The 20,801-nt window shown below is 42.6% G+C and overlaps 1 protein-coding gene across 1 annotated transcript in view; it reads right to left on the minus strand.

Annotated features, from left to right (window-relative positions):
• The window catches only part of LOC115083430 (dynein regulatory complex protein 11-like), a 378,622-nt gene that overhangs the window by 315,970 nt on the left and 41,851 nt on the right, over positions 1–20,801 (minus strand). The gene's annotated exons all lie outside the window — the stretch shown is intronic.

The following is a 20,801-nucleotide window of genomic DNA, read 5'->3' on the forward strand; positions in this document are numbered from 1 at the left end:
TAATTTAGGAATCCTGCCGGGTACCTGTGACCTGGATTGGCCACTGTTGGAATCAGGATGCTGGGCTTGATGGACCCTTGGTCTGACCCAGCATGGCAATTTCTTATGTTCTTATGTAATTTAGGAATCCTGCCGGGTACCTGTGACCTGGATTGGCCACTGTTGGAATCAGGATGCTGGGCTTGATGGACCTTTGATCTGACCCAGCATGGCAATTTCTTATGTTCTTATATTCAGTAATAAATTAGAAGCACATAAGAACATAAGAGCATGAGAAATTACCACATGTGTGGGAGGGAGAGGTTGGTTGGAGTCTGGGTATTGTATCTGTAGTAACATGTGAGAGGGAGAGGCTGGTTGGGGTCTGGGTATTGTATCTGTCGTAACATGTGTGGGAGGGAGAGGCTGGTTGGAGTCTGGGTATTGTATCTGTAGTAACATGTGAGAGGGAGAGGCTGGTTGGGGTCTGGGTATTGTATCTGTCGTAACATGTGTGGGAGGGAGAGGCTGGTTGGAGTCTGGGTATTGTATCTGTAGTAACATGTGTGGGAGGGAGAGGCTGGTTGGAGTCTGGGTATTGTATCTGTAGTAACATGTGAGAGGGAGAGGCTGGTTGGGGTCTGGGTATTGTATCTGTCGTAACATGTGTGGGAGGGAGAGGCTGGTTGGAGTCTGGGTATTGTATCTGTAGTAACATGTGAGAGGGAGAGGCTGGTTGGGGTCTGGGTATTGTATCTGTCGTAACATGTGTGGGAGGGAGAGGCTGGTTGGAGTCTGGGTATTGTATCTGTAGTAACATGTGAGAGGGAGAGGCTGATTGGGGTCTGGATAGGATATGGAATTTACACCATGGTTTTAGATGGTGTAAGTGTATGAGGGTAGGGTATCATATAGAACTTATTCCATGGTTTTAGACAGTGTAATTTTATGAGGGTAGGGTATCATATGGAACTTATTCCATGGTTTTACATGGTGTAAGTGTATGAGGGTAGGGTATCATATGGAACTTATTCCATGGTTTTACATGGTGTAAGTGTATGAGGGTAGGGTATCATATAGAACTTATTCCATGGTTTTACATAGTGTAAGTGTATGAGGGTAGGGTATCATATGGAACTTATTCCATGGTTTTACATGGTGTAAGTGTATGAGGGTAGGGTATCATATGGAACTTATTCCATGGTTTCAGATGGTGTAAGTGTATGAGCGTACGGTATCATATGGAACTTATTCCATGGTTTTACATAGTGTAAGTGTATGAGGGTAGGGTATCATATGGAACTTATTCCATGGTTTTACATGGTGTAAGTGTATGAGGGTAGGGTATCATATAGAACTTATTCCATGGTTTCAGATGGTGTAAGTGTATGAGAGTAGGGTATCATATGGAACTTATTCCATGGTTTTACATAGTGTAAGTGTATGAGGGTAGGGTATCATATGGAACTTATTCCATGGTTTTACATGGTGTAAGTGTATGAGGGTAGGGTATCATATGGAACTTATTCCATGGTTTTACATGGTGTAAGTGTATGAGGGTAGGGTATCATATGGAACTTATTCCATGGTTTCAGATGGTGTAAGTGTATGAGGGTAGGGTATCATATAGAACTTATTCCATGGTTTTACATGGTGTAAATGTATGAGGGTAGGGTATCATATTGAACTTATTCCATGGTTTTACACGGTGTAAGTGTATGAGGGTAGGGTATCATATAGAACTTATTCCATGGTTTTACATGGTGTAAGTGTATGAGGGTAGGGTATCATATGGAACTTATTCCATGGTTTCAGATGGTGTAAGTGTATGAGGGTAGGGTATCATATGGAACTTATTCCATGGTTTTACATAGTGTAAGTGTATGAGGGTAGGGTATCATAGGGAACTTATTCCATGGTTTTACATGGTGTAAGTGTATGAGGGTAGGCTATCATATGGAACTTATTCCATGGTTTCAGATGGTGTAAGTGTATGAGGGTAGGGTATCATATGGAACTTATTCCATGGTTTTAGATGGTGTAAGTGTATGAGGGTAGGGTATCATATGGAACTTATTCCATGGTTTTACATGGTGTAAGTGTATGAGGGTAGGGTATCATATAGAACTTATTCCATGGTTTTACATGGTGTAAGTGTATGAGGGTAGGGTATCATATGGAACTTATTCCATGGTTTCAGATGGTGTAAGTGTATGAGGGTAGGGTATCATATGGAACTTATTCCATGGTTTTACATGGTGTAAGTGTATGAGGGTAGGGTATCATATAGAACTTATTCCATGGTTTTACATGGTGTAAGTGTATGAGGGTAGGGTATCATATGGAACTTATTCCATGGTTTTACATGGTGTAAGTGTATGAGGGTAGGGTATCATATAGAACTTATTCCATGGTTTTACATGGTGTAAGTGTATGAGGGTAGGGTATCATATGGAACTTATTCCATGGTTTTACATAGTGTAAGTGTATGAGGGTAGGGTATCATATAGAACTTATTCCATGGTTTTACATAGTGTAAGTGTATGAGGGTAGGGTATCATATAGAACTTATTCCATGGTTTTACATAGTGTAAGTGTATGAGGGTAGGGTATCATATGGAACTTATTCCATGGTTTCAGATGGTGTAAGTGTATGAGGGTAGGGTATCATATAGAACTTATTCCATGGTTTTACATAGTGTAAGTGTATGAGGGTAGGGTATCATATGGAACTTATTCCATGGTTTCAGATGGTGTAAGTGTATGAGGGTAGGGTATCATATAGAACTTATTCCATGGTTTCAGATGGTGTAAGTGTATGAGGGTAGGGTATCATATGGAACGTATTCCATGGTTTTACATGGTGTAAGTGTATGAGGGTAGGGTATCATATAGAACTTATTCCATGGTTTCAGATGGTGTAAGTGTATGAGGGTAGGGTATCATATGGAACTTATTCCATGGTTTCAGATGGTGTAAGTGTATGAGGGTAGGGTATCATATGGAACTTATTCCATGGTTTTACATGGTGTAAGTGTATGAGGGTAGGGTATCATATGGAACTTATTCCATGGTTTTACATGGTGTAAGTGTATGAGGGTAGGGTATCATATGGAACTTATTCCATGGTTTTACATGGTGTAAGTGTATGAGGGTAGGGTATCATATGGAACTTATTCCATGGTTTTACATGGTGTAAGTGTATGAGGGTAGGGTATCATATAGAACTTATTCCATGGTTTTACATGGTGTAAGTGTATGAGGGTAGGGTATCATATGGAACTTATTCCATGGTTTCAGATGGTGTAAGTGTATGAGGGTAGGGTATCATATGGAACGTATTCCATGGTTTTACATGGTGTAAGTGTATGAGGGTAGGGTATTATATGGAACTTATTCCATGGTTTCAGATGGTGTAAGTGTATGAGGGTAGGGTATCATATGGAACGTATTCCATGGTTTTACATGGTGTAAGTGTATGAGGGTAGGGTATCATATGGAACTTATTCCATGGTTTCAGATGGTGTAAGTGTATGAGGGTAGGGTATCATATGGAACTTATTCCATGGTTTTACATGGTGTAAATGTATGAGGGTAGGGTATCATATGGAACTTATTCCATGGTTTTACATGGTGTAAGTGTATGAGGGTAGGGTATCATATAGAACTTATTCCATGGTTTCAGATGGTGTAAGTGTATGAGGGTAGGGTATCATATGGAACTTATTCCATGGTTTTACATGGTGTAAGTGTATGAGGGTACGGTATCATATGGAACTTATTCCATGGTTTCAGATGGTGTAAGTGTATGAGGGTAGGGTATCATATGGAACGGATTCCATGGTTTTACATGGTGTAAGTGTATGAGGGTAGGGTATCATATAGAACTTATTCCATGGTTTCAGATGGTGTAAGTGTATGAGGGTAGGGTATCATATAGAACTTATTCCATGGTTTTACATGGTATAAGTGTATGAGGGTAGGGTATCATATGGAACTTATTCCATGGTTTTACCTGGTGTAAGTGTATGAGGGTAGGGTATCATATGGAACTTATTCCATGGTTTCAGATGGTGTAAGTGTATGAGGGTAGGGTATCATATAGAACTTATTCCATGGTTTTACATGGTGTAAATGTATGAGGGTAGGGTATCATATGGAACTTATTCCATGGTTTTACATGGTGTAAGTGTATGAGGGTAGGGTATCATATGGAACTTATTCCATGGTTTTACATAGTGTAAGTGTATGAGGGTAGGGTATCATATGGAACTTATTCCATGGTTTTACATGGTGTAAGTGTATGAGGGTAGGGTATCATATGGAACTTATTCCATGGTTTCAGATGGTGTAAGTGTATGAGGGTAGGGTATCATATAGAACTTATTCCATGGTTTTAAATAGTGTAAGTGTATGAGGGTAGGGTATCATATGGAACTTATTCCATGGTTTCAGATGGTGTAAGTGTATGAGGGTAGGGTATCATATAGAACTTATTCCATGGTTTCAGATGGTGTAAGTGTATGAGGGTAGGGTATCATATGGAACGTATTCCATGGTTTTACATGGTGTAAGTGTATGAGGGTAGGGTATCATATAGAACTTATTCCATGGTTTCAGATGGTGTAAGTGTATGAGGGTAGGGTATCATATGGAACTTATTCCATGGTTTCAGATGGTGTAAGTGTATGAGGGTAGGGTATCATATGGAACTTATTCCATGGTTTTACATGGTGTAAGTGTATGAGGGTAGGGTATCATATGGAACTTATTCCATGGTTTTACATGGTGTAAGTGTATGAGGGTAGGGTATCATATGGAACTTATTCCATGGTTTTACATGGTGTAAGTGTATGAGGGTAGGGTATCATATGGAACTTATTCCATGGTTTTACATGGTGTAAGTGTATGAGGGTAGGGTATCATATGGAACTTATTCCATGGTTTTACATGGTGTAAGTGTATGAGGGTAGGGTATCATATAGAACTTATTCCATGGTTTTACATGGTGTAAGTGTATGAGGGTAGGGTATCATATGGAACTTATTCCATGGTTTCAGATGGTGTAAGTGTATGAGGGTAGGGTATCATATGGAACGTATTCCATGGTTTTACATGGTGTAAGTGTATGAGGGTAGGGTATCATATGGAACTTATTCCATGGTTTCAGATGGTGTAAGTGTATGAGGGTAGGGTATCATATGGAACGTATTCCATGGTTTTACATGGTGTAAGTGTATGAGGGTAGGGTATTATATGGAACTTATTCCATGGTTTCAGATGGTGTAAGTGTATGAGGGTAGGGTATCATATGGAACGTATTCCATGGTTTTACATGGTGTAAGTGTATGAGGGTAGGGTATCATATGGAACTTATTCCATGGTTTCAGATGGTGTAAGTGTATGAGGGTAGGGTATCATATGGAACTTATTCCATGGTTTTACATGGTGTAAATGTATGAGGGTAGGGTATCATATGGAACTTATTCCATGGTTTTACATGGTGTAAGTGTATGAGGGTAGGGTATCATAGAGAACTTATTCCATGGTTTCAGATGGTGTAAGTGTATGAGAGTAGGGTATCATATGGAACTTATTCCATGGTTTTACATGGTGTAAGTGTATGAGGGTAGGGTATCATATAGAACTTATTCCATGGTTTCAGATGGTGTAAGTGTATGAGAGTAGGGTATCATATGGAACTTATTCCATGGTTTTACATGGTGTAAGTGTATGAGGGTAGGGTATCATATGGAACTTATTCCATGGTTTTACATGGTGTAAGTGTATGAGGGTAGGGTATCATATGGAACTTATTCCATGGTTTTACATGGTGTAAGTGTATGAGGGTAAGGTATCATATGGAACTTATTCCATGGTTTCAGATGGTGTAAGTGTATGAGGGTAGGGTATCATATGGAACTTATTCCATGGTTTTACATGGTGTAAGTGTATGAGGGTAGGGTATCATATGGAACTTATTCCATGGTTTTAGATGGTGTAAGTGTATGAGGGTAGGGTATCATATGGAACTTATTCCATGGTTTTACATGGTGTAAGTGTATGAGGGTAGGGTATCATATGGAACTTATTCCATGGTTTTTCAAGGTGTAAGTGTATGAGGGTAGGGTATCATATGGAACTTATTCCATGGTTTTACATAGTGTAAGTGTATGAGGGTAGGGTATCATATGGAACTTATTCCATGGTTTTACATGGTGTAAGTGTATGAGGGTAGTGTATCATATAGAACTTATTCCATGGTTTTACATGGTGTAAGTGTATGAGGGTAGGGTATCATATAGAACTTATTCCATGGTTTTAGACAGTGTAATTTTATGAGGGTAGGGTATCATATGGAACTTATTCCATGGTTTTACATGGTGTAAGTGTATGAGGGTAGGGTATCATATTGAACTTATTCCATGGTTTTACATGGTGTAAGTGTATGAGGGTAGGGTATCATATGGAACGTATTCCATGGTTTTACATGGTGTAAGTGTATGAGGGTAGGGTATCATATGGAACTTATTCCATGGTTTTACAAGGTGTAAGTGTATGAGGGTAGGGTAACATATGGAACTTATTCCATGGTTTTACATAGTGTAAGTGTATGAGGTTAGGGTATCATATGGAACTTATTCCATGGTTTTACATGGTGTAAGTGTATGAGGGTAGGGTATCATATGGAACTTATTCCATGGTTTCAGATGGTGTAAGTGTATGAGGGTAGGGTATCATATAGAACTTATTCCATGGTTTTAGACAGTGTAATTTTATGAGGGTAGGGTATCATATGGAACTTATTCCATGGTTTTACATGGTGTAAGTGTATGAGGGTAGGGTATCATATGGAACTTATTCCATGGTTTTACATGGTGTAAGTGTATGAGGGTAGGGTATCATATGGAACGTATTCCATGGTTTTACATGGTGTAAGTGTATGAGGGTAGGGTATCATATGGAACGTATTCCATGGTTTTACAAGGTGTAAGTGTATGAGGGTAGGGTATCATATGGAACTTATTCCATGGTTTTACCTGGTGTAAGTGTATGAGGGTAGGGTATCATATGGAACTTATTCCATGGTTTCAGATGGTGTAAGTGTATGAGGGTAGGGTATCATATAGAACTTATTCCATGGTTTTACATGGTGTAAATGTATGAGGGTAGGGTATCATATGGAACTTATTCCATGGTTTTACATGGTGTAAGTGTATGAGGGTAGGGTATCATATGGAACTTATTCCATGGTTTTACATGGTGTAAGTGTATGAGGGTAGGGTATCATATGGAACTTATTCCATGGTTTTACATGGTGTAAGTGTATGAGGGTAGGGTATCATATGGAACTTATTCCATGGTTTCAGATGGTGTAAGTGTATGAGGGTAGGGTATCATATAGAACTTATTCCATGGTTTTACATAGTGTAAGTGTATGAGGGTAGGGTATCATATGGAACTTATTCCATGGTTTCAGATGGTGTAAGTGTATGAGGGTAGGGTATCATATAGAACTTATTCCATGGTTTCAGATGGTGTAAGTGTATGAGGGTAGGGTATCATATGGAACGTATTCCATGGTTTTACATGGTGTAAGTGTATGAGGGTAGGGTATCATATAGAACTTATTCCATGGTTTCAGATGGTGTAAGTGTATGAGGGTAGGGTATCATATGGAACTTATTCCATGGTTTCAGATGGTGTAAGTGTATGAGGGTAGGGTATCATATGGAACTTATTCCATGGTTTTACATGGTGTAAGTGTATGAGGTAGGGTATCATATGGAACTTATTCCATGGTTTTACATGGTGTAAGTGTATGAGGGTAGGGTATCATATGGAACTTATTCCATGGTTTTACATAGTGTAAGTGTATGAGGGTAGGGTATCATATGGAACTTATTCCATGGTTTTACATGGTGTAAGTGTATGAGGGTAGGGTATCATATGGAACTTATTCCATGGTTTCAGATGGTGTAAGTGTATGAGGGTAGGGTATCATATAGAACTTATTCCATGGTTTTACATAGTGTAAGTGTATGAGGGTAGGGTATCATATGGAACTTATTCCATGGTTTCAGATGGTGTAAGTGTATGAGGGTAGGGTATCATATAGAACTTATTCCATGGTTTCAGATGGTGTAAGTGTATGAGGGTAGGGTATCATATGGAACGTATTCCATGGTTTTACATGGTGTAAGTGTATGAGGGTAGGGTATCATATAGAACTTATTCCATGGTTTCAGATGGTGTAAGTGTATGAGGGTAGGGTATCATATGGAACTTATTCCATGGTTTCAGATGGTGTAAGTGTATGAGGGTAGGGTATCATATGGAACTTATTCCATGGTTTTACATGGTGTAAGTGTATGAGGGTAGGGTATCATATGGAACTTATTCCATGGTTTTTACATGGTGTAAGTGTATGAGGGTAGGGTATCATATGGAACTTATTCCATGGTTTTACATGGTGTAAGTGTATGAGGGTAGGGTATCATATGGAACTTATTCCATGGTTTTACATGGTGTAAGTGTATGAGGGTAGGGTATCATATGGAACTTATTCCATGGTTTTACATGGTGTAAGTGTATGAGGGTAGGGTATCATATAGAACTTATTCCATGGTTTTACATGGTGTAAGTGTATGAGGGTAGGGTATCATATGGAACTTATTCCATGGTTTCAGATGGTGTAAGTGTATGAGGGTAGGGTATCATATGGAACGTATTCCATGGTTTTACATGGTGTAAGTGTATGAGGGTAGGGTATCATATGGAACTTATTCCATGGTTTCAGATGGTGTAAGTGTATGAGGGTAGGGTATCATATGGAACGTATTCCATGGTTTTACATGGTGTAAGTGTATGAGGGTAGGGTATTATATGGAACTTATTCCATGGTTTCAGATGGTGTAAGTGTATGAGGGTAGGGTATCATATGGAACGTATTCCATGGTTTTACATGGTGTAAGTGTATGAGGGTAGGGTATCATATGGAACTTATTCCATGGTTTCAGATGGTGTAAGTGTATGAGGGTAGGGTATCATATGGAACTTATTCCATGGTTTTACATGGTGTAAATGTATGAGGGTAGGGGTATCATATGGAACTTATTCCATGGTTTTACATGGTGTAAGTGTATGAGGGTAGGGTATCATAGAGAACTTATTCCATGGTTTCAGATGGTGTAAGTGTATGAGAGTAGGGTATCATATGGAACTTATTCCATGGTTTTACATGGTGTAAGTGTATGAGGGTAGGGTATCATATAGAACTTATTCCATGGTTTCAGATGGTGTAAGTGTATGAGAGTAGGGTATCATATGGAACTTATTCCATGGTTTTACATGGTGTAAGTGTATGAGGGTAGGGTATCATATGGAACTTATTCCATGGTTTTACATGGTGTAAGTGTATGAGGGTAGGGTATCATATGGAACTTATTCCATGGTTTTACATGGTGTAAGTGTATGAGGGTAAGGTATCATATGGAACTTATTCCATGGTTTCAGATGGTGTAAGTGTATGAGGGTAGGGTATCATATGGAACTTATTCCATGGTTTTACATGGTGTAAGTGTATGAGGGTAGGGTATCATATGGAACTTATTCCATGGTTTTAGATGGTGTAAGTGTATGAGGGTAGGGTATCATATGGAACTTATTCCATGGTTTTACATGGTGTAAGTGTATGAGGGTAGGGTATCATATGGAACTTATTCCATGGTTTTTCAAGGTGTAAGTGTATGAGGGTAGGGTATCATATGGAACTTATTCCATGGTTTTACATAGTGTAAGTGTATGAGGGTAGGGTATCATATGGAACTTATTCCATGGTTTTACATGGTGTAAGTGTATGAGGGTAGTGTATCATATAGAACTTATTCCATGGTTTTACATGGTGTAAGTGTATGAGGGTAGGGTATCATATAGAACTTATTCCATGGTTTTAGACAGTGTAATTTTATGAGGGTAGGGTATCATATGGAACTTATTCCATGGTTTTACATGGTGTAAGTGTATGAGGGTAGGGTATCATATTGAACTTATTCCATGGTTTTACATGGTGTAAGTGTATGAGGGTAGGGTATCATATGGAACGTATTCCATGGTTTTACATGGTGTAAGTGTATGAGGTTAGGGTATCATATGGAACTTATTCCATGGTTTTACATGGTGTAAGTGTATGAGGGTAGGGTATCATATGGAACTTATTCCATGGTTTCAGATGGTGTAAGTGTATGAGGGTAGGGTATCATATAGAACTTATTCCATGGTTTTAGACAGTGTAATTTTATGAGGGTAGGGTATCATATGGAACTTATTCCATGGTTTTACATGGTGTAAGTGTATGAGGGTAGGGTATCATATGGAACTTATTCCATGGTTTTACATGGTGTAAGTGTATGAGGGTAGGGTATCATATGGAACGTATTCCATGGTTTTACATGGTGTAAGTGTATGAGGGTAGGGTATCATATGGAACGTATTCCATGGTTTTACAAGGTGTAAGTGTATGAGGGTAGGGTATCATATGGAACTTATTCCATGGTTTTACCTGGTGTAAGTGTATGAGGGTAGGGTATCATATGGAACTTATTCCATGGTTTCAGATGGTGTAAGTGTATGAGGGTAGGGTATCATATAGAACTTATTCCATGGTTTTACATGGTGTAAATGTATGAGGGTAGGGTATCATATGGAACTTATTCCATGGTTTTACATGGTGTAAGTGTATGAGGGTAGGGTATCATATGGAACTTATTCCATGGTTTTACATGGTGTAAGTGTATGAGGGTAGGGTATCATATGGAACTTATTCCATGGTTTTACATGGTGTAAGTGTATGAGGGTAGGGTATCATATGGAACTTATTCCATGGTTTCAGATGGTGTAAGTGTATGAGGGTAGGGTATCATATAGAACTTATTCCATGGTTTTACATAGTGTAAGTGTATGAGGGTAGGGTATCATATGGAACTTATTCCATGGTTTCAGATGGTGTAAGTGTATGAGGGTAGGGTATCATATAGAACTTATTCCATGGTTTCAGATGGTGTAAGTGTATGAGGGTAGGGTATCATATGGAACGTATTCCATGGTTTTACATGGTGTAAGTGTATGAGGGTAGGGTATCATATAGAACTTATTCCATGGTTTCAGATGGTGTAAGTGTATGAGGGTAGGGTATCATATGGAACTTATTCCATGGTTTCAGATGGTGTAAGTGTATGAGGGTAGGGTATCATATGGAACTTATTCCATGGTTTACATGGTGTAAGTGTATGAGGGTAGGGTATCATATGGAACTTATTCCATGGTTTTACATGGTGTAAGTGTATGAGGGTAGGGTATCATATGGAACTTATTCCATGGTTTTACATGGTGTAAGTGTATGAGGGTAGGGTATCATATGGAACTTATTCCATGGTTTTACATGGTGTAAGTGTATGAGGGTAGGGTATCATATGGAACTTATTCCATGGTTTTACATGGTGTAAGTGTATGAGGGTAGGGTATCATATAGAACTTATTCCATGGTTTTACATGGTGTAAGTGTATGAGGGTAGGGTATCATATGGAACTTATTCCATGGTTTCAGATGGTGTAAGTGTATGAGGGTAGGGTATCATATGGAACGTATTCCATGGTTTTACATGGTGTAAGTGTATGAGGGTAGGGTATCATATGGAACTTATTCCATGGTTTCAGATGGTGTAAGTGTATGAGGGTAGGGTATCATATGGAACTTATTCCATGGTTTTACATGGTGTAAGTGTATGAGGGTAGGGTATTATATGGAACTTATTCCATGGTTTCAGATGGTGTAAGTGTATGAGGGTAGGGTATCATATGGAACGTATTCCATGGTTTTACATCGTGTAAGTGTATGAGGGTAGGGTATCATATGGAACTTATTCCATGGTTTCAGATGGTGTAAGTGTATGCGGGTAGGGTATCATATGGAACTTATTCTATGGTTTTACATGGTGTAAATGTATGAGGGTAGGGTATCATATGGAACTTATTCCATGGTTTTACATGGTGTAAGTGTATGAGGGTAGGGTATCATATAGAACTTATTCCATGGTTTCAGATGGTGTAAGTGTATGAGAGTAGGGTATCATATGGAACTTATTCCATGGTTTTACATGGTGTAAGTGTATGAGGGTAGGGTATCATATAGAACTTATTCCATGGTTTCAGATGGTGTAAGTGTATGAGAGTAGGGTATCATATGGAACTTATTCCATGGTTTTTACATGGTGTAAGTGTATGAGGGTAGGGTATCATATGGAACTTATTCCATGGTTTTACATGGTGTAAGTGTATGAGGGTAGGGTATCATATGGAACTTATTCCATGGTTTTACATGGTGTAAGTGTATGAGGGTAAGGTATCATATGGAACTTATTCCATGGTTTCAGATGGTGTAAGTGTATGAGGGTAGGGTATCATATGGAACTTATTCCATGGTTTTACATGGTGTAAGTGTATGAGGGTAGGGTATCATATGGAACTTATTCCATGGTTTTAGATGGTGTAAGTGTATGAGGGTAGGGTATCATATGGAACTTATTCCATGGTTTTACATGGTGTAAGTGTATGAGGGTAGGGTATCATATGGAACTTATTCCATGGTTTTTCAAGGTGTAAGTGTATGAGGGTAGGGTATCATATGGAACTTATTCCATGGTTTTACATAGTGTAAGTGTATGAGGGTAGGGTATCATATGGAACTTATTCCATGGTTTTACATGGTGTAAGTGTATGAGGGTAGTGTATCATATAGAACTTATTCCATGGTTTTACATGGTGTAAGTGTATGAGGGTAGGGTATCATATAGAACTTATTCCATGGTTTTAGACAGTGTAATTTTATGAGGGTAGGGTATCATATGGAACTTATTCCATGGTTTTACATGGTGTAAGTGTATGAGGGTAGGGTATCATATTGAACTTATTCCATGGTTTTACATGGTGTAAGTGTATGAGGGTAGGGTATCATATGGAACGTATTCCATGGTTTTACATGGTGTAAGTGTATGAGGGTAGGGTATCATATGGAACTTATTCCATGGTTTTACAAGGTGTAAGTGTATGAGGGTAGGGTAACATATGGAACTTATTCCATGGTTTTACATAGTGTAAGTGTATGAGGGTAGGGTATCATATGGAACTTATTCCATGGTTTTACATGGTGTAAGTGTATGAGGGTAGGGTATCATATGGAACTTATTCCATGGTTTCAGATGGTGTAAGTGTATGAGGGTAGGGTATCATATAGAACTTATTCCATGGTTTTAGACAGTGTAATTTTATGAGGGTAGGGTATCATATGGAACTTATTCCATGGTTTTACATGGTGTAAGTGTATGAGGGTAGGGTATCATATGGAACTTATTCCATGGTTTTACATGGTGTAAGTGTATGAGGGTAGGGTATCATATGGAACGTATTCCATGGTTTTACATGGTGTAAGTGTATGAGGGTAGGGTATCATATGGAACGTATTCCATGGTTTTACAAGGTGTAAGTGTATGAGGGTAGGGTATCATATGGAACTTATTCCATGGTTTTACCTGGTGTAAGTGTATGAGGGTAGGGTATCATATGGAACTTATTCCATGGTTTCAGATAGTGTAAGTGTATGAGGGTAGGGTATCATATGGAACTTATTCCATGGTTTTACATGGTGTAAGTGTATGAGGGTAGGGTATCATATGGAACTTATTCCATGGTTTCACATGGTGTAAGTGTATGAGGGTAGGGTATCATATGGAACTTATTCCATGGTTTCACATGGTGTAAGTGTATGAGGGTAGGGTATCATATAGAACTTATTCCATGGTTTTAGACGGTGTAAGTGTGTGAGGGTAGGGTATCATATGGAACTTATTCCATGGTTTTAGACGGTGTATTTGTATGAGGGTAGGGTATCATATGGAACTTATTCCATGGTTTCAGATAGTGTATGCGCATGCAGGTAGGTTTTTATATTGAGGTTAATATTCATTAGGCCAGGGAGTGAAAAGGTTTTCCAGTTAAAGTTAACCAGATAACTTGTCTCATATATTCAGTGGGAGAACGATGCTGCTGACTATACATGATTACGTTTATCCAGTTACATATAGCCCTAACCAGCTTTTTTTTTTTTTTTAATATGGCCATTTAGGTTTAAGTTATCCGGTAGCATGTGGCTGTATAACTAGTTACTTACTGAATATAGGAAAATTGCTTCTTACCTGCTAATTTTCGTTCCTGAAATACCACGGATCCTGCCCAGGCTGCTGGTTTTTGCCTCCCTTCCAGCAGATGGCGACAGAGAAAAACTTGAAGAGCACCCCCTCTTAACCTGGTGTGCCATCTGCGTCTCTTCGGTATTAACATTATCCAAGCAGAACATAATAACTAGTGTTGATCAAACAAAGAGCAAGAAGAAAATCAACCAAGAAACCTGTAACCGTCTTCAGGATCAAAAATAATTAGAGCAGACTCTTGAGGAATTGAATGAGGAACCCCTTCTATGTGAGGGCACCTGGACTGATCCATGGTACTACAGGAACAAAAATGAGCAGGTAAGAACTAATTTTCCTTTCCCTGTACATACCCGGATTAGTCCAGACTGCTGGGACATACCAAGGCTTCCCTATCTGGGGTGGGACCTTGAGAGTCCTGCTTGAAGGACACTACTCCCGAACCTGACTTCCGGGTGCCTGGATATCCAAACGGTAATGCTCGGCAAAAGTATGCTGAGACTTCCAGGTTGCTGCCCTACAAGCTTCTTGTGGCGAGACCAACTGTGATTCAGCCCAGGAAGCAGCCTGAGATCGAATCGAATGTGCCTTGAAACCATCAGGCACAGGCCTACCTCAGCAAATGTAAGCAGAAGCAATTGGCCTCTTTCAACCAATGGGCTATGGTCACCTTTGACGCCTTGTGACCCTTCCGAGCGCCACTCCACAAAATGAACAGATGATCCGAAACCCGGAAGGCATTCATGACCTCAAGATAATATAAGAGCACTCTTCTGACATCTAGCTGCCTCATTTCTCTAGCATGAGGCGCATCCATTTCGACATTTGGAAAAGCCGGAAGTTCCACAGATCGATTCAAGTGGAAGGCCGAGACAACCTTTAGCAAAAAAGATGGAACCATTCTGAGAGAGACTCCGCATTCAGAGATTCGAAAAAGGGTTCTCTGCAAGAAAGGGCTTGGAGCTCAGATACCCTCCTAGCTAAGCAGATCGCCACCAAAAATACCACCTTCAAAGTGGCTTTCTTAAGTGGTTCAAAAGGAGCTTCACAGAAGACCCTGAGGATTAAATTAAGGGTCCAGGACGGACATACCGGACGGATTGGGGGATTCAAATGCTTTGCCCCCCAGAGGAAATGCACCACATTCGGATGCGCCGCTAATGCCGCACCATGAGCCTTGCCTCTGAGGCAACACAAAGCCGCCACCTGAACCTGGAGGGAATTAAATGACAAACCTTTGCTTAAGCCCTTGTGTAAGAACACTAGAATCTGCACCACCGAGGACTGATGAGGGAGGACCCCCTGCTTGCGACACCACGATTCGAAGACCTTCCACACCTGACATAACTCAAAGAGGTAGAGGTCTTCCAAGCCTGAAGTAGAGTGGTAATTACGTCTTCCGGATAACCTTTCTTCCTCAGTTGCTGCCTCTCAAAAGCCAGGCTGCTAGACAAAAGCAATCCGCTTGGTCGAAAAACATAGGCCCTTGACGAAGCAGATTTGGAAGATGACCGAGTCTCAGGGGACCATCCACTGCTAGATTGATCAGGTCCACGAACCAGGGCTGCTGGGGCCACTCCAGGGCCACCAAGATCACCGCCCCAGGATGAACTGCTATCCACCGAAGAATCTTGCCTATCAGATGCCACAGAGTAGCACATCGGACGGCCACGGGAGTACCAGTGTGTCGACCCCTTCCACTCCATGTTTTCTTCTGAGACTGAAGAAGCATGGAGCCTTGGCATTCCTTTGAGTCGCCATCAGGTCCAGATGGGGGGAGGGACCCTATTTGTGAGAGACTAGGGTCATCGCTGCATCTGACAGTTGTACAATGCCGCCAGCAAGGCAAGATGCTGTTCTGCCCAGGTCATGAGCTGCTCCACCTCCGAGGCTACCAGACAATTCTTAATACCCCCTTGACAGTTGATGTAGGGAACCGTCGTCACATTGTTGGACAAGACTCGCACTGCCCGGTTGCGTATGAGAAGCAGAAAAGTTCTGCAGCGCCAAACATACCACTCTCATTTCCAGGCAATTGATGGACCAGCGTGCCTCCTCCAACGACCACTGGCCCTGGACCCAACGCGACTGGCATACTGCTCCCCAACCAGAGAGGCTGGCATCTGTGGTCACTATCACCCACTGCGGCACCTTCAGGTCCACTCCATGACTCAAGTGTTCCGGGACAAGCCAAGACTGGACCTGGCGGTCTCTGTAAGCAGTAAGGGAATCTGAAATTCTTCCGGGATAGTAACGCTTTCTGTAAAGGCCGCATATGAGCAAATGCCCATGAAACCAACTCCAGAGTGGACGCCATGGAGCCAAGGACCTGTAAATAATCCCAGACCCTGGGAAGAGGGAGCGCCAAGAGGTGACGAACTTGCTGCATCAATTTGGTGATTTGCTCCTCCTGGAGGAAGAACTTCCCCACTCAGATGTCGAACTGCGCTCCCAAGCAGTCCAGGATCTGAGATGGTAGAAGGTGACTCTTGGCCTGATTGACTATCTAACCGAGGGACTCCAGAAGATGCAAGACTTTGGCGACTGCCAGCTCGCAGAGGACTTTTGACTTCGCCCGAATGAGTCAGTCGTCCAGGTATGGTTGAACCAGCACTCCCTCTTGCCGGAGAGCTGCCGCCAACACCACCATCACCTTGGTGAAAGTGCAGGGAGCTGTAGCGAGACCAAATGGGAGGGCACAGAACTGGAAATGCATTCTGAGGATCATGAAGAAACTTCTGGTGATCCCTGCGGATAGCGATGTGTAAGCATGCTTCCGTTAAATCCAGGGAAGCCAAGAACTCCCCACTGTGGACCACCGCAATGACCAAGTGCAGGGTCTCCATTCAGAAATGCAGCACCTTGAGAGCCTTGTTCACCTTTTTCAGGTCCAGGATTGGACGGAAGGAGCCTTCCTTCCTCAAGATCACAAAAGAGATGGAATAACGCCCCGTCTTCCACTCTGCCCTGGGAACTGGAACAATGGCTCCGAGGCACTGCAGTCGGTGGAGGGTTTGGCGAACAATCTGTTCTTTCAAGCGAGAGCCGCACAGAGAGATCATAAACAGGTCTCGGAAAGGCCGAGCAAATTCTAACGCATAGGCATGTTCTATGATGCTTAGGACCTACTGGCCGGAGGTTATCTTGACCCATTCCTCGAAAAAAGGGACAGCCATCCACCAACAGCAGGAATCGAGGACTGGGCCAACCAAATCTCATTGAGAGGACTTGGGTCTCAGGGCTCCCTGACCGACCCCGTCTCGAGATGTTCTATGGCCATGAAAGGAATGAGTCCAGGATTGAGACCTTCCGGAACCCTGCCTCTGAGCCGGGGCGGGGGCCCTGCTCTGCCGGAATCATCATTGCCCCCGAAAACGGAAGCGGGTCAGAAGGAAACTTTTAGAGGGCTTAGGTTTGTCCTCTGGAAGCTTGTGCACTTTATTGTCACCCAAAGACTTGATCAGCTGCTCCAAGTCTTCACCAAAGAGAAACTTGCCCTTAAAAGGGAGAGCGCTCAACTGGGCTTAGAGGAGACGTCAGCAGACCAGATGTGTAACCATAAGAGCTTCCTCGCCATGACTGTGGACACCAGCTCCATATGCAACATCCGCGTTATCTATAAGTTCTCATGATGTTAGACCTGTTATTTGTACCCTCTTGTTTGATGTAATGTTTCGATAATGTTCGATGTAATTTCCAACTTTGGTTTTATGTAAACTGACGTGATATGTACCAGTACATGAACATCGGTATATAAAAGCTCTTAAATAAATAAATAAATCCGCTTTCAAGTGTTCCGTGGCAAAAGGTCCTTGGTACTCAGCAACTGCTGAACCCACCGGAGGCTCGCCCAGAGCATGAAACTACTAAAGACGGCAGCCTGAATACCAAGAGCCGAAAATTTGAATATCCGCTTCAGATGAACCTCAAGTTTCCTGTACTGTAGATCTTTAAGGGCCGCTGCTCCTGCTACAGGAATAGTGGTACTCTTCGTGACAGCTGACACAGAGGCATCCACTTTAGGGAACTTCAAAAGCTCCAGTGTCGCCTCAGGCAAAGGATAAAGCCTGTCCACTTGCAGGGTCGATTCCGGAGCATCCCACTCCCGGACCATCAACTGTTGAATCGTGGGATGAAAAGGAAAAGTCTTGGCTGGACCCCATAACCCCGCTAGGACCAGATCCACTGAATCCTGGACAGAGACCTCCTGAGGGAGTGCAACCCCGAGTTCTGAGAGGACATGTGGGATGAGAGGGTCCAACTCCTCCCTGTGGATCAGGTGAACGACCTTCGGGTCATCTCCCTCCAGAGGCGACGCTTTCTCTGGCTCTTCGTCCAGGTCTACCCCAGTAAGGGGGGTGGGATCAGAGAGACTGATGAGGGTCCGAAGCGTCCTGGGCAGGGTACACATCATCAAGAAGAGAGGAGCCCCACACAACTTCTTGACCCTGAGGGATCCCTAGGGCTCCAGGCGCTTGGGGACCTTCTTGGGAGGCCCCTCTAGATGCCCATGTGGTGATCCAGCACCCTGCTGCGATTGACTAGCCAGGTAAGCTTTGTGCATCAAAAGCAGAAAGTCCAAAGAAAAAGCAGTGGAGATATCCGGGAACGAGTCCTGAGGGCCCTCAAGACCGTAGTGAGCAGGAAACAGGTCTGGCGGGAGCCTTAGACTGCGCCTTGAAAAAGTTTTCAAGATGGCCTCCGTTCCAGCGCTCAGCCTGCCCCTCGTGGACGGGGGGAGGGGGGCGGAGGTCGTTTACCCACACCGCGGGACTTCGAGACTGACCCCAGTGCTGCTCCCGAAGGACCCTCCCCACCGGGGAGGCAACTAATACCCAGGCGGGTATGGGAGAGCCGTGAAGCGGACTCTCTCCGCACATCGAGCAACGCGCCGGACGCCACACGGCTGAAGCGGGAGGGCTCGGGGAAAGTCGCCGACGTGACAGGAAAACTAAGTCAACGAAAGGAAGGACGTGGCTGACAGGCTTCTCCTGATCCGGGCCGAGGTAAGGGGGAGGGACCGGATCACCGGTAATCACCCCTGGCGCCTGACTAGAAAAGGGAGCCCCGCGGGGTATCCAACCCCTGCACCACCAGACCTGCTACCAGGGGTGGGGGGGGGATGATCCCACCAGGACCTGCCGCCCCCCCCTGGGAGGAATCTCCCCGATTGTCCTGCTTGATCTTCTCGTTCCTGTTAGATCCGATATCTATTATCAGTATTATTATATTTTCTTTTTTTGAAACTGAAGAGTTGGCTCATGACAGCAGGGTTTGCACCACCTCCATCTTGCTGGAGACAGAGAAATACTGAAGAGAGGCAGGCGGCACACCAGGTTAAGAGAGGGTGCTCTTCAAAGTTTCCTCTGTCTCCATCTCCTAGAAGGGAGGCAAAACCCAGGAGTCCGGACTGATCCGGGTTCGTACAGGAAACTTCAGAGTTATGCAGGTGAGTAGCACACGTGTTAGAATAAAGTCGCTGGCCTCTCAGCTCAGTGTCCACCCCACACCCCAAAAGTTGCAAGCCAGCCTGCTGGCCCAGAACCCTCCCACACCTCACAAACTGATGTTTTAAAGTATGGCCATCAAGGCCAGGCCTCCCCCTTTCTCCTGGCTAGGAAAACAATACATTGGCCCTTCTCCCCCCCACAAACTGGACCCCCCCCTCAGGCAGACATCCACCTGCACAGGCCCTCCCATCCACCTGATACCCATTGGCAATGCCGGGATTGCTGTGCTATTCAGCATTACTTGGGTAATAATCCTGGAAGAGTACTATATGATGTAAATGCACATTTCCAGGAGGACCGTATTCTGGAATGAATTAGAAAATCACATACGTAGATTTTATTTTCTGAAAAAGATCTGCCTGCACAAAAAAAATTAGATAGAAAAGTGCACAGGTTCTTTAAAACCACAGCACGTTTCACATGGATGGTACAGGAGTGCTTTCTCTTTGAAACCTGGTGAAAAGTGCACGGGTACTTTATAACCACAGCACGTTTCACATGGATGGTACAGGAGTGCTTTCTCTTTGAATCCTGGTGAAAAGTGCACGGGTACTTTATAACATCAGCACGTTTCACATGGATGGTACAGGAGTGCTTTCTCTTTGAATCCTGGTGAAAAGTGCACGGGTACTTTATAACCACAGCACGTTTCACATGGATGGTACAGGAGTGCTTTCTCTCTGAATCCTGGTGAGAAGTGCACGGGTACTTTATAACCACAGCACGTTTCACATGGATCGTACAGGAGTGCTTTCTCTCTGAATCTGGTGAAAAGTGCACGGGTACTTTATAACCACAGCACGTTTCACATGGATGGTACAGGAGTGCTTTCTCTCTGAATCCTGGTGAAAACTGCATGGGTACTTTATAACCACAGCACGTTTCACATGGATTGTACAGGAGTGCTTTCTCTTTGAATCCTGGTGAAAAGTGCACGGGTACTTTATAACCACAGCACGTTTCACATGGATGGTACAGGAGTGCTTTCTCTCTGAATCCTGGTGAAAACTGCATGGGTACTTTATAACCACAGCACGTTTCACATGGATCG

Source organism: Rhinatrema bivittatum, chromosome 2, assembly GCF_901001135.1.
Source record: "Rhinatrema bivittatum chromosome 2, aRhiBiv1.1, whole genome shotgun sequence".
NCBI lineage: Eukaryota > Metazoa > Chordata > Amphibia > Gymnophiona > Rhinatrematidae > Rhinatrema > Rhinatrema bivittatum.